General features: G+C 35.4%; 1 protein-coding gene across 5 annotated transcripts in view; it reads left to right on the forward strand.

The window, feature by feature from the left end:
• Window positions 1–14,927, forward strand: part of MAGI3 (membrane associated guanylate kinase, WW and PDZ domain containing 3) — a 235,804-nt gene that overhangs the window by 34,805 nt on the left and 186,072 nt on the right. The window lies entirely within an intron of this gene.

Genomic DNA, 14,927 nt, shown 5'->3' on the forward strand with positions numbered 1-14,927 from the left:
TACAAAAAAAAAAAGATATATTTTCAAAAAAACAGCTTTTGTTTAATTTTCTTTATAGGCCTCTCCCACTATCACTGATTTTGCTTTTATTTTTATTTCCTTCTTTCTGATTGCTTTGTGTTTTTTTTTTTTTTCTGGTTTCTTGAGGTAATAACTTAGACTATTTGAGACCTTTTCTTATATAAATATTTAGTGCTATACAATCCTTGTCCGCATGTTTTAGCTCCCTCCCATATATTTTGGTATGCTGTACGTTCATTTTCATTCAGTTTTGTGTATCTTTAGAAGTTCCTTTGAGACTTCATGTTTGACACACGGGTTATTTAGAAGTGGGTTGCTTCATTTTCATGTGTTTACAGATTATTTTGCTATCTTTTTTTTTTTTTTTAATTATATTTATTTGAGAGAGAGAGAGAGATAGCCAGAGGGAGCATGAGCAAGGAGGAGAGGGAAAAAACAGGTTCCCTGCTTACAGGGACCTGGAATCATGACCCGAGCTGTGAAGGCAGACACCTAACTGACTGAGCTGCCCAGGTGCCCCTATTCTATTAACTTTCTTTATTGATTTCTAGTTGGTTCTATTATAATCAAAGAACACACTGTATATAATTTCAAGTTTTAAAGATTTGTGAAGTTTTGTTTTATAGCCCATGATATTATCTCTCAGTGAATTTTCTGCGGGTCCTTGGGAAAAAAAAATTGTGTATTCTGCTGTTGTTGATTGGGGTGTCCTATTTATGTCAATTAGATCTAGTTGATTAGTTTTGTTGTTTAGATCTTCTGCATCCTTATAGATTTTTTTGTTTCCTAGTAGTTCTGTTAGCTGATGAGGGAGGTATTGAAATTTCCAACTATTAATTGTGGATTTGTCTATAAATCCTTTCAGGTTTGTCAGGTTCTGCTTCCTCTATTTGAGGCCCAGTTTTTTGGTGTATGCACTTTAAGGTTCATTACGTTTTCCTGGTCGATTGATCATTTATTGTTCTATAATATCTCTGTTTGTTTTTCATAATTTTCTTTGTTCTGAAGGCTGCTTTGTCAGAAAGTATTGATATCACTCCTGCTTTCTTAAGTTAACATTTACATAGCATACCTTTTCTGTCCTTTTACTTGCAAAATACTTCTGTTGTTGAATTTGGACTGAGTTTCTTGTAGACAGCTTGTATTTGAGTCGCTTTATTTTTTTTAATGCATTCTGTCAGCCTCTGTCTTGATTAGTATTTAGTTCATTTACTTTTAAGGTAATTGTCTTAAGTCTGCTCAGGCTGCTGGAACAAAGTCTGTAAGCTGGTTGACTTAAGCAGTAGACATTTATTTTCTCACAGTTCTAGAGGCTGAAAAGTTCAAGATTAAGGTGTTGGCAGGGTACGTTTCATTCTGAGACCTCTTCCCTTGGCTTGTAGGTAGGGGCTGTCATTCTGTGTGTCCACATGACCTGTTCTTTGTGTGTGGGTGGAGGAAGACTGGAACTCTCTAGTATCTCTTCTTATAAGGACACTAATCCTATTAGGTCAGGGCTGCACCCTTGACTTTGTGTGACTTTCATTACCTCCTATAGGCCCTTTCTCCAAATATAGTCACATTAGAGGTTAGGACTTCACCTGTACAAATAGTAGTAATTATTAATATGTTAGTGCTTAGGTCTGTCATTTTATTATTTGTACTCTGTAGAGTTTTTATAGTGTTGCTTGGGCTTCTTTCTTTCTCAAACACACATACACACAGTAGTCCCCCCTTATCTACAGTTTCACTTTCCTTAGTTTCATTTACCTGCAGTCACCTGCAGTCCAAAGAAGATGATGATCCTCCTCCTGCCCAAGGTCAGGAGGTTGGTAGTTCATTAAAGCTTCATCACAATGCCTGTCATTCATCTCACTTCATGCCATCATGTAGGCATTTTATCACCTTACATCAGCACAAGAAGACAACACAAGACAATAAGATTTTGAGAGACAGACCACATTCATGTAACTTTTATTACGGTATACTTTATAATTGTTTTATTTTATTCTTATTGTTAATCTGTTACTGTGCCTAATTTATAAATTAAAACTTATCATAGGTATGTAGGTATTGAATAGACATAGTATATATAGAGTCTGATACTATCTGTAGTTTCAGGTGTCCACTTGGAATGTATCCTCCCATGGATAAAAGTGGACTACTGTAGATTCTCAGTCTCCTGGATCAGCATTCTACCACTTTGAGTAAAGTATGAAAGCCTTACTTCCATTTATCTTCCCTACTTTTAAATATTAAACACCAGGTGTTTATCATTTTTGTTTCCATCTTCAAATATGATCTATAAAACTCACGAGAAGGATAGTTTATTGTATGTACCCAGATTTCTGCTCTATTACTCTTTCTTCCTGGCGCTCCAGGATTCCCTTTTTTCTTATTACTTTCTTTTATTTTAAGAAACTTCTTAAGCCATTCTTTATTTTATTTATTTATTTATTTAAAAGATTTTATCTACTCACTCATGAGAGACACAGAGGGAGAGGCAGAGGCACAGGCCGAGGGAGAAACAGCCTCCCCACGGGGAGCCGACTTGGAACTTGATCCCAGGACCCTAGGATCACGACCCAAGCCAAAGGCAGACGTCCAACCACTGAGCCACCCAGGCATCCCTTAAGCCATTCTTTAAGAGTATGTCTGCTAGTGACAAATCCTTCTAGAAATTCTTCTTTGTTTGATAATGTCTTTTTTTCTCTTCATTCCTGAAGGATAATGTCTCTAGATATAGAATTTGTGGGTAACAGTTCTTGTCTCTCAGTGCTTGAAAAGTGATGCGTGTTTTTACTTTTGGCCTCCATAGTTTTAGATGAGGTATTCCTCTGTAGATAATGCAGTGTTTTTCTCTGGCTCCTTTCCAGATTTTTTCTTTCTTTAGTTGGCAGAGGTTTAATTTTGCTGTATTTTGCTGTATACTTTCTTGGATTTATACTGTTTCGTGTCTCCTCAGCATCTAGCCTCTGTATGTTTGTTTTGCCAGTTTTGAAGAGTTTCTAGCCATTATATCTTTGAGTACTCTTTCAACCCTATTCTCTTTTCTCTCTTCTTTCTGGGACTCTGATGATACAAATGTTGTTGGTTCTTTTATTAGAGTCTAACAGGTTCCTGAAGCTTTTGTTCATTTGTGTTCAGTCTATTTTCTTGGTTGTGTAGACTGGTTAAATTCTACTACACTTTTCTAAGCTTTAGTGATTCCATCTTCTGGCATCTCTACTATTGAGCCCCTTTAGAGAGTATTTTTTTATTTCTGCTACTGTATTTTTCATTTCTGTAATTGCCTTTTGGCTCCTTTTTATAACTCCCCCTACCCCCCCTGCCCAGAGGTTTTTATTTTTTCATTTGCTTCAAGAGAATATGAAATTGATCACTAAAGCATATTTATGACCACTGCTTTACAATTTCTGTCAGATAATTCCAACATCTGATTCATCTTTGTGTTGATGGCAGTTGATTGTCTTTTCTTATTCCAGCTGTGATATTCTTATTTTGTGGTGAGATAGGTGATTTGTTGTTGTATCCTGGGCACTTTATCTATTATGTTGGAGACTCTGAATCCTGTTTCAATCTTTAACAGGTATTCATTCTGTTAAGGTTTGGCATGACATCCTGCCTCCTCTTGTTATCTGGCCATCCGGTTTTTTCTCAGTAGGGCAGGGACATCTCAGTTCTTGAGAAGGAAATTGTTGCCCCTGACTGCTTCTTGTTAGTGGAACCTCCATCATACCTTCTTGTCTTTAGTGGTGGGCTCAATTGGTGGTGACATTGGAGAGATTCTTGTTGAACCCCAGAGAAGAACTGGTCTGCCTGCACTGCCTTGTGTGCTAGATTGGGGATTGGGACATGCTAGGGTTAGGTCACCTTCTGGATAGGTCTTCTTTAGTTGGATGGAAGGGAGAGCACAGAAGCCTTGCCTCTGTATCATATCTCTAGTTCTGGGATATATAACAGTTCTAGTGTGTTTTCCTTTTGACACCTTCCAAAGTTGTTCTTTTGATGTCTCTTGCATTATTTTTAGGATTTATAGTTGTACATTGAGGGAGGAGTAGGGAGAAATCAGTTTAATCCATCTTGTCTGGACTGTAAGTCTTAAGTATTTTTTTAAAGATTAGTTTTAATTTGAGGGTAACTTTTTCAGAGGAAATCTTTCATTTGAGGATATTTTTTATATACCAACTCCAACAGTGACCTTATGTAGTCTGTGTAAAGGTAGATTTTGTGTACATTATCTTTACTTTCACAACTAGGAATGTATATAAGTACTTATAAATAAATAAAAATTGGCTAAAAGTTTTTGTTTCTTGAATGGGTAACATTCAGTTGCTTGAAAATTTGCTTAAGTAAAACATATTAACAGGAGAACTATGGTCAAATATTAAGGTATTAGGGCACCTGGCTGGCTCAATCAGTGGAGCATATGTTTCTTGTCTCAGGGTTATGAGTTTGAGCCCCACATTGAGTGTAGAGATTACTTAAAAATAAAATCTTTAAAACATATTAAGGTATTAATGTATATACAATGGATATTTTCTCTGTGTGTGTATGTGTGTATGCACATGTGTCTTACATACTGTCCATCTCTTTCACATGTTCCCCCTTTTCACCACTCTGGCTTGCATTTTCATTCTCTTAGTGATGTCGTTTGATGAGCAGAAGTTCTTAATTTTAGTGTAGTCTAATTTAGCTATTTTATTTTATTTTATTTTATTTTATTTTATTTTATTTTATTTTATTTTATTTTATTTTATTTTATTTTATAAGATTTTATTTATTTGTTCATGAGAGACACACAGAGAGAGGCAGAGGGAGAAGCAGGCTCCCTGTGGGGAACCCAGTGCAGGACTTGATCCCAGGAACCCGGGATCATGACCTGAGCCAAAGGCAGATGCTCAACCACTGAGCCACCCAGGAATGCCTCTAATTTAGCAATTTTAAAAAATGATTAATACTTTATAGCCTGTTTAGAAATCTTTGCCTAGCCCAATGTAATGAAGACACTCTCTTTGTTTTCTTCCAACAGCTTTATTATTTTGACTTTCTCATTTAGATATACAATGCAACTGGAATTGATTTTTATTATGTGAGGACTCAAGATACCTATTTTCCCCCCTTCATTTCACTCAACTCCATTTATTGAAAAGATCATCCTTTCTCCACTTCACTTGCAATGTAATCTTTCTTATAAATCAGGTATAAATGAGTGAATCTTTTTCTGGACACACTACACTTGGGCTGTTTAGTAAAAGTATAATGCAAGTCACAAATGTGAGCCATACATGTATACATATAAATTTTCTAGTAGCCCCATTAAAAAAAAGTAAACATAAACTGATAAAATTCATTTAAATAATATATCTTTTTAAGCCCAGTATGACAAAATAATATCTTACTATGTAATCAATATGGAATTGAGATACTTTATATTTTTTTGTTCAGTCTTTGACATTTAGCATGTATTTCATTCACATTTATTACACCACTAATTTCATACATTAAATTGTCATCATTAATACTTGATCTGTAGTTTGATTTCACAAAACTTAAAGTTGAAAACATAGATTCATATAACTAAGTTGGTCCAAACTATAGTTTAGTAAGTTTAATCTTGAATTTAAATTCATTAAAATAAAAAAGAAATTAATTCACTTTCTGCATTGCACTAGCCACATTTTACATACTCAGTGGTCACATAGGTGTGGTAACTACTGTATTGGATAGTGCAGTTCTATCCTGTTCATTTTTCTGTTGTCTGTTCTTGCTCTAGTGACATGCTGTCTTAATTACTGTAATTTTATAATAAGTCTTAATGTCTGGTATATAAATTTGGAGTACTTTATTCTTGGCTATTATGAATCCTTTAAATTTGCATATAAATTTTAGAATCCTCTTGTCAACTTTCACAAGCATTTTTTTCATAGTTATTAATACTGTTCACTATGTTAGCTGCATAAATGATAGCAAGAAAAACAAAGCCACATTGAAATATGGAGCTTGGATAGTTAGTTGCCTTGGTTGTTTTCTTAGCTTAATAACTGGTTCTGAAATATCAGCCTCACTGTTCTTACCATTTATTATATGCAACTCTGCTAATTTATAAAATAATATATGAGGTGGCATAGGCTTTTCAGGACAGTAGTGATTATCAACTGTTAAGCCACAAATGTAAGCCATGATTTTAAAAGTATAATACAGTTAAAGAAAAAATAAGAAAATGTCCTTATTTCCTCTTGTTTTATTAGAGTGGAGCCTATGAAGGTATTAGGACCAGAGAAAAGGTTGGAGTAGTTACTGGTTTGGAAATTACATTCTTCTGTATACTGTTTCTTTTATGTAGCACAGGGCTTGCTACATAGTAGGTATTCAAATATTTGAATAAAGAAGTAGAAATAATATATTTAGCAGAACTCTTTGATCACATGTAGACCATTATACTTACAGTATATGAGTTAGGCCCTGTGATACTGTAGGTGGAAAATTTTTTAGAATTCTTTTATTTTGCATTAAACAACACATATTTATTATTTCATAAATCTAGAAGGCTAAAAGTCCAAGATCAAGGTATGGGCAGGGCTGGTTGCTTCTTAGACTTCTGTCCTTGGCTTTTAGATGGTCATCTTCTTCCTGTATCTTCCCATGGTTTTGTTTTTTGTAACTTTCTATGCCCTAATCTCTTCTTATGACACCAGTCATACTGGATTAGGGCCCAATCTGATTACTTCATTTTAAATTAATCACATTTTTAAAGACCCTGCCTCCAAATACAGTCACATTCTGAGGTAGTGGGAGTTAGGACTTCAACATATGAAGTTTTAGGGAACACAGTTTAGCACATAACATTAGAAAACAAAGATGGAAATTTGATAATATAGGTACCAGGGTGTCACTTGATAAGAATGCAGCTGAGTAGGTGAGAAGTCTCTCTCCCCTCTTATCCTCCCATCTCTCTTTCTCTCTGTCTGCTTCTTTCTCTTTTATGTAATTATGTATGTATATATATAAAAGTGTATACATATATTTTATAGAAGAATAATGACCATCTATGTAGCTGCTCCCTGAGAAACTGACTCTTTCTAAACTGAGACTTTGGTTAAAATGGGTAATATTATACAAAATAATATATGGCATTTTGACTTTGTAATATTTATTTTTATTTTTTTAAAAAATATTTTATTTATTTGAGAGAAAGGAGAGAGAGCACAAGTAGGGGAAACGGGTAGAGGGAGAGGGACAAGCAGGCTCCCTGCTGAGCAGGGAGCCCGATGTGGGGGCTTGATTCCAGGACCCTGAGATCATGACCTGAGATGAAGGCAGATGCTTAACTGACTGAGCCATCCAGGCACCCCAACTTTGTTATATTTCTTAAAAATTATGAAAAAAGAGGTGTGTGGTGAGATACCTGGGTGGCTCCGTGGTTGAGTGCCTGCTTTCAGCCCAGAGTGTGATCCCAGGGTCCTGGGATCAAGTCCCACATAGGGCTCCCAGACAGGGAGTCTGCTTCTCCCTCTGCCTGTGTCTCTGCCTCTCTCTCTGTGTCTCTCATGAATAAATAAATAAAATCTTAAAAAAAGAAAAAAGAGGTGTGGTATAACTCATGCTGGATGATATATGACTAGAAAGTGAATTGCCCTGATTTGAATAGAACACTATTAAAGTAAATTGCCTCACGTCTTTTGTGGTTTCCAAATTGTATTCACACAAGACCAGTTATCTGGTTAATTATTCTAATACAAATATTGCCATATTTAAATCTTTGATTTCATCACCACCCTGATTGAACGGGCTTATTAAATTCTTATTCCAGAGGAATTTTCCTATTGGAATAGATTATCCTGAAGTAACTGCCACACAGTTCTTTTAAGCTAGAAAATAAGAACTTGATATGGCTATGGCATTAGGTGGAGCAGTCAAGAAAACATTCATTGGATTTCAGGTTGAGCAGTTAAGAAAAGTATTCATTGGATTTCTTTTTCTGACAGTATAACTGCCTGAACCTTTTGGTTCTAAAACATTCAAAATATGCTTGCTTTAAAAAAAAAAAAAAGGCAATCGCAACAGAAAGTCCTTTTAAATGAATGGATGAATCTGCATAAAGGAACAAGCAGGATCTCAGAGAAATAGCATGGCTTTGAAGCCACTGGATACCCTGGGGACATATATGGACCTACGTGACCTGTAACTTAAGAGCACAGAGTGGCTGAGGACTAAGATCAGGGCTTCTACAGTTTGTGAAGTCAGATTGGAAACTACTTTAGGGAAAAGGCAAGCAAGTGGCAAGGGGAAGAAAATTCTTACCCTCTTCCAGAAGTAGGCAAAAGAAAAGATTCTCTATGGTATCTGAATAGAGGTTAAAAGCAAAAGTCTCCTCTGAGTATTGGTAACCACTCACTTGCCCTTGTGTGTGCATTTGGGGTTTAAATTAATACTGTTTGCACAATCTGAAAAAGCCTAAATCTAGAATTATAATTTAAGATGGTAAATAAATGCTTTAATAAATGCTGTAGATGCTTGGCAGAACCATACTCCGATTCTGCTGGGAAGTAAACATCTTCAATCAAGCTGCAAAGAATTGCCACAGTTACATAAAATAGGAGCACACAATCAGAAATTACTATCATAATAAGCCACCATGTGTGAAAGTCAGTAGGAACAGCATACCAAAGAACCAAACCCGGTAGACTTCTGTTCTTGGAATATAAATGCAGTTTATGAATGAAACATTTTAATATTGTTAACGGAATAAAAGATAACAATAACATGAGTAAGGAGGGAGTCGCTATTATTGACCAGGCAGTTTTGAAAATGAACCAATTAGAAATTGTAGAAATGCCAAATAAAAAACAAAAAAAAATTAATGGTAAGGATAAATAAGATATTAGATACAGTACAGGAGAAAAATTACTAAAACATAGGTCTGAAGCTGGCATAAAGAAGATAGTAGAGGAGCTGAGGGGTAGATATTGTGATGAAAAGGATAAGAGAAGAGTAAATTTCAGAAGATGGTAGAGGGAAGATGGGAGGAGAGACAATATTTGAAGTGTAAAAGATTTTAGAAAAAACATTGCGATCTTCATGTTTTGGAGGCCGAAGAAATAGCAAGAAAGCCATACAGGGGGGTGCATGGACTCATTCATTGTAGCAAAATGTGTAACGGTAAAGACAAACACCGAGATCTTTTTTTTTTTTTTTGATTCTATTTATTTATTCGAGAAAGAGAGAGAGAGAGAGAGAGAGAGGGAGGGAGAGAGGCAGAGACACAGGCAGAGGGAGAAGCAGGCTCCATGCAGGGAACCTGATGTGGGACTTGATCCCGGGACTCCAGGATCACACACAGGGCCGAAGGCGCTAAACCACTGAGCCATCCAGGGATCCCCAAAACACCAAGATCTTAAAACAGAAACTCACACAGTGGAATTATAAATGTACCAAAAGAAAATAAAAACTGTTCTAGAATTGTTTTCTAGTGACGAAATAGTTCTTTGAACCATGAAGGCAAAATAAAGGTATTTTGAGATAAACAAAAATAGGGAGTTTATCTGTTTAGCTAAAAGCCCCATTCTTCCAAGTAACTTTGAATGATTTAATTCTTATCTTCAAAAGGAGGTTTGAGATGTTAGAAAGAGCATAACGAAGTAAGGTGGTAGATACGGGGATAAATGTAAACATACATTAATGATGTAAAACAGAAACCTCTAACTTACGGAGTTTAAAAGACCACAGTAATATCAGGGTAGTCATAAAGAACTGTACTACAATTTGATATAAGTGGGGAGGAGATAATTAGATTTAAAACCTCTTAAGGCCCTTGTGTTATTTGGGATGAAGCTAAATTTCATATTATAGATATGGAAGTTAAAAGTTAATGTTCAAAAGAATGAAAATGGGTATCTTCTAAATGAGAAAAGAAAAAAAGAAAAAATATGAAAAAACTCGTCAATTTAACAAAAGGGAGGAAAGAGAAAAAATGTGGGCAAAATAAAAGGCACAAGATAAAATGGCAGAAATAAATCTAAACATCAGTAATCAAATTAATTATTACATCAAACTGAAAAGGGAAACAATCTAGTTATATGTTGTTTGTAAGAGAACACCTTAAAGAATGAGGACAGAAAAGGATTGAAAACAATGGGGGAAAAATAACAATTACTAACCAAAATATTTCTTGTGTAGTAATGATATTATCAGACCAAATATATTTTATGGCAAAATATTAGTAGCATCTGAGAGGATTCTATATCATGATAAAATATTAATTTTTGGTAGGAAGCTGTTTCTAATAAGTTTATATGAACCTAATAGCTTAATTCCCAACTTATAAAGAAAAAAGTAGACAAATTATAAGAAAATTTTGACAAGTTCATTATCATAGTTAAAGATGTTCACACACCTCTTAGTAATTTTAGATTCAGCAGACAAAAAAAAAAAAAAGAGAAAGAAATTATAGAAGATAGAACATTATTAAATTTGATTTGGTGAATATATATACAACCCTATTCCCAACAATTGGAAAATATAACCCTTTTTTTCAACCACATACTGAACATTCATGAAAATTGACCATGCTTTAGGCCATGGGTTTTGCAAGCTTTTGATAAATGGCCAAATCCTAAGTATTTTCTGCTTTGAGATAAACATTTTATCTCAAAGTTGGGGATTTTTTCCCCCAGCTATTGGCAACTTTATTTGTAACTATTCAGCTCTGATGTTGTAAATTGAAAACAGCCATAGGCAATATGTAAATACTTGGGTGTGGCTATATTCCAATAAAATTTTATTTACAAATAGTAGGTGCCTGGCTGGATTTGGCCTATAGGTCTTATTTCATCAGCTCCTGCTTAAGCCCTTAAAAGTCTCAGCAAATTTCTGTGTCATACAGATTACATTTTCTGACTGAAGTAGAAGGAAGTTAGAAATCAGTACCCTCCTTTCCCCTCCAACCTATATACTTATGGGGGGAAATATCTTCCTAGTTCCTTGATCAAAGAAAAAATCATAATGGGAATTTAAAAAATACTTAGTACTGAATAATAATGAAATTGCTGTAAATCAGAGCTTATAGAATGCAGTTTAAACTGTTCTCAGGAAAATTTATAACCTTAAAGGAATTTAAGAAGAAAGGTGGAAAACTAATGTATTTAATCATTTGGCATAAGAAGTTTAAAAAAAAGGAGAGAAAGATCATGTCTATGGATAGGGAGACTGGGTAACATAATTCAGTCAGTTTTAAGAAGTTGATTTCTAATTTATGCAGTTTCATTCCAGGTTCCAAAAACTTTAAAAAACCAATGTGAAATCTTATTTTAAAATTTGCAAAGGACAAGTTATCCTATAAACTTGAAGAACAAGTTAGGAGTGGGGGCTAGGTGTATACTGTCCAGTGTAATAATTACTGTCAGGAACTTGTAGTTAGGCAGTATGGTGACAGCACAGAGATAAATACATCAAAGAAGCAGAAGGGAGGCACAGAATTAGGCCTTTATGGAAACTTAATATGTCAGAGTAATGATGCACATTGGTGGAAAAAGGGTAGACTCTTCACCATGTATTGCTGGAATAATTGGCTGTTTATATGGGTAGAAAATGGAATGGGATCTCTACTTCACACCCTACACAAAATCAAATTCAGTCAGATTAAAGCCTTAATAAAAGCCGCTATCACTTCTGTAGTGCTTATTATATACTTGACCTTCTTCTGTCACTTTATACACATTTAGTCCTTTGATCGTTGCATTTATCTTTATTGTAGGTGCTATGATAATGTCACCATTTTTTATGTGAAGAAACTGAGGCAAGCACAGAGAGACCAAGTAATTTGCTCAGGGTCATAGTAGCAGAGACACATTTGACCAGGTCGTCTGGCTTCAGTCTGTGACCTTAACTTCCATGCTATACTGGTTTTACTTAAATGAGCAGGACAGAATTTAAATTTTTAATATAGAGGCATGTTTTTGTGACCTCAGGATAGGGAAGAATTTTTTTTTTTAAAGAAGGATTTTACGTTTTTCATAAAGGAACAAAAATTAATAAATTTGGCTACCTTAAAATTAGGAACTTCTATTGTTAGTGGGTACCATAAAATAAGTGAAAAGGCAAGTTAGAGATTGGTAGGATATTTGTGATACTTAGAACAGGAAAAGATTACAATAAAATATAATGAATTCCTACCACACTAATAATGTATAAGGGTTTTGTTGATCCACATTATTCTCCACCATTGGAATTTCTTCTGATCCTAGTGGCCATAAAATGGTATATTTATAGTTTTAGTTTGCAATCCTTGATTTCTAGTGAGGCTAAGCATTACTTATTATTATTAATAGTCATTTGTATTTTTCCTTCAATGAAGAGCCTGCGGAAGATAGGACCTGGGGCTAACCAGTTAGCCCTCTGAGGATTGCAGGTCTTCCTCCAAGTACTCCTATATCTATAAATTTTATTAGAGAAGCACCTATGATCAGATTGCTTCTCTGGCCAGTTTTTGCTCTCTAGGATATTTTTTGTTTATCTTCATTTAGAGCTGTACTCCTAAATCATTTAATAGAACACTGAATGTGCTGGTACAGTTTATAACATTTGGAAGGATTAACATTTGATTTATGCTCTATAAATCCCACAGCTATTAGAAAATAGCCTAAAACTTCAGGATTTACTTTGCAGAAGTGATTTCCTTCTAATGTATTCTCTTTCAACAGAATTCAGAATCCTGTTACATAAGAGGCTATACAGATTTAATTCCCATGCATTTGTATTTAGTGACCATTATAGTTTAAAAAGTATAAAATTTCCCTATTTCTCAAAGTAACACATACTTAAAAGAAAATTTGGAAAATACAAACATGTAGGCAATAATAAACTATTTAAAGAACTATGACTTATGATATACTCCTTTGTGGTATTTTGTGTTTATATCTTTATGTACCTGGTAGAGAATAACTATCCCATTTTAACTGAATAGCTTTCACTTGTTATTATGCCAAAAAAGTAATTATAATTATTTAGAAATTTAATTAAATAGAAGTTGAGTCACCATATCTAAAGAGGTTTGAGCTTCTGCAGGGAGTAGGAGGGGATTATCCTGTGCATTATAGAATATTTAGCATTATGCCTGGCCTCTTCCTACTAGATGCTGGTAGTATACTCTATCTCCTCCAGTCAGACTATCAAAAACACTTCCAGATCTTGTCAGATGTCCCTTGAGGGGACAGAATCACCCCCACCCCCTGCCCCGGACCTCCCGTTGAGCACCTCAGGTATATATAGTAGAATACTCTTTCTTCCATAGTTATGTTTTCTTCTCTTGGTTTAGGAGAAGAAACCTTCTCTTGGTTTCTTGCCTCTCTTGGGTCCTTTTATACATACTGCTTCTTTTCACTCTGCTTTGCTGCTTCCTCTCTCCCTGGCTTCTTAATGTCCACACCGCTCTCCTGAACTCTACACTCATTTATCCAAGTGATCGTCAGACATCCTCACTCCTATCTCTAAGAGGCATTGCAAATGGAATGTGTCTATACACAAAGTCCTGACCTCTGCCTCCCCTAAACATCTTCATTGCAGCCATGCTTATTTTCATTTGATGCAATTCCTGTTGTCTAGCCCCAAACCTTACAGTCTTGTCTGACTGACTTGTTACTCAAAACCTCACATGCAATACATCAGGAAGTCCTATTGGCTCTACCTTTACAATTTATTCAGAATCTGACCTTTGCTCCCTTTCTCCACTGCTGTCACCATCATCTCTTGGTTGGTTTAGTGCAGGAGCCACCTAACTAGTCTCCCAGCTCTGCCCTTGTGTCCTTAATCTTCTCTGAGTGACCTTTAAAAATGTTCAATCAAATCATGTCTTTCCTCTCCTCAGAGCTCTGCAATGGCTTCTGCCTTTCACTCAGGATAAAGCTGAAGTATGGTATATAATAGGTCCTCAAAAATACTTATTACATGATGAAGAGGTAAATCAAATCATTCAAATGGTTTTTTCACCGTCTTCATCTTGCTGATACTTTGTTACTTTTAACTACAACTTCTTTCTTGAACTCTCTTCTCGTATAGGTATTTTCACTTTTCTCTCTGGTTGGTTGTCTGTCATCTTCATGGCTCTATTACCTGTATGTACAGTCATTAAACTTCTGTTTACATCCTTGACTCTCTTTCTCCTTTCTGTACCCTTCGTCCTTCTTTGAGGATTTCAGTCACACCAGTGTCTAAACTGTCACTTCTTCATTGATTCTTTTCAATTGCATAGTACTATATAGAAGTCGTTTTATTTTTTATCCCCACTGAATACAAGTTCCATGAAAGCAGGGACTGGATCTTGCTGGTCAACTACTGTATGCCCAGGGCCAAATGTGGTTCCTGGTACATGGTGGTCATTCACTACACATTTGTTGATTGAATGATTTTTCTTTTTTTAAGATTTTATTTATTTATTTATTTCATGAGAGACACAGACGGGCAGAGACATGGGCAGAGGGAGAAGCAGGCTCCCTTCAGGGAGCCTGATGTGAGACTTGATCCCAGGACCTGGGGATCATGACCTGAGCCAAAGGCAGATGCTCAACCACTGAGCCATCCAGATGCCCCAAGTGAGTGATTCTTAAATCTGTTTTTCATAACTGCTTTTTGGTCATCTTCAGCTAGATGCTTTTATATCAGTCCATAATTAGTATGCCCAAAATCAGACTAACTATTCTCTATCCCCCACCCATTGAACCTGTTCCCCCTCATTGCCACTCTGCCTTTTCAATAAAGGGTACTCCCATCCACACCAGTTGTTAAAGCCAAACATCTAGGTTTCTTTCTTCTTTTTCTTCTTCTTCTTCTTTTTTTCTTTTTTTAAAGATTTCTCCCACTTTTTCACCACTCCTAATCAGTTACCAAATTTTGCTCTTCTTTTTAAAAACAAAACAAAACAAAACAGCCTT

This window comes from Canis aureus, chromosome 12 (genome assembly GCF_053574225.1).
Source record: "Canis aureus isolate CA01 chromosome 12, VMU_Caureus_v.1.0, whole genome shotgun sequence".
Taxonomy (NCBI): domain Eukaryota; kingdom Metazoa; phylum Chordata; class Mammalia; order Carnivora; family Canidae; genus Canis; species Canis aureus.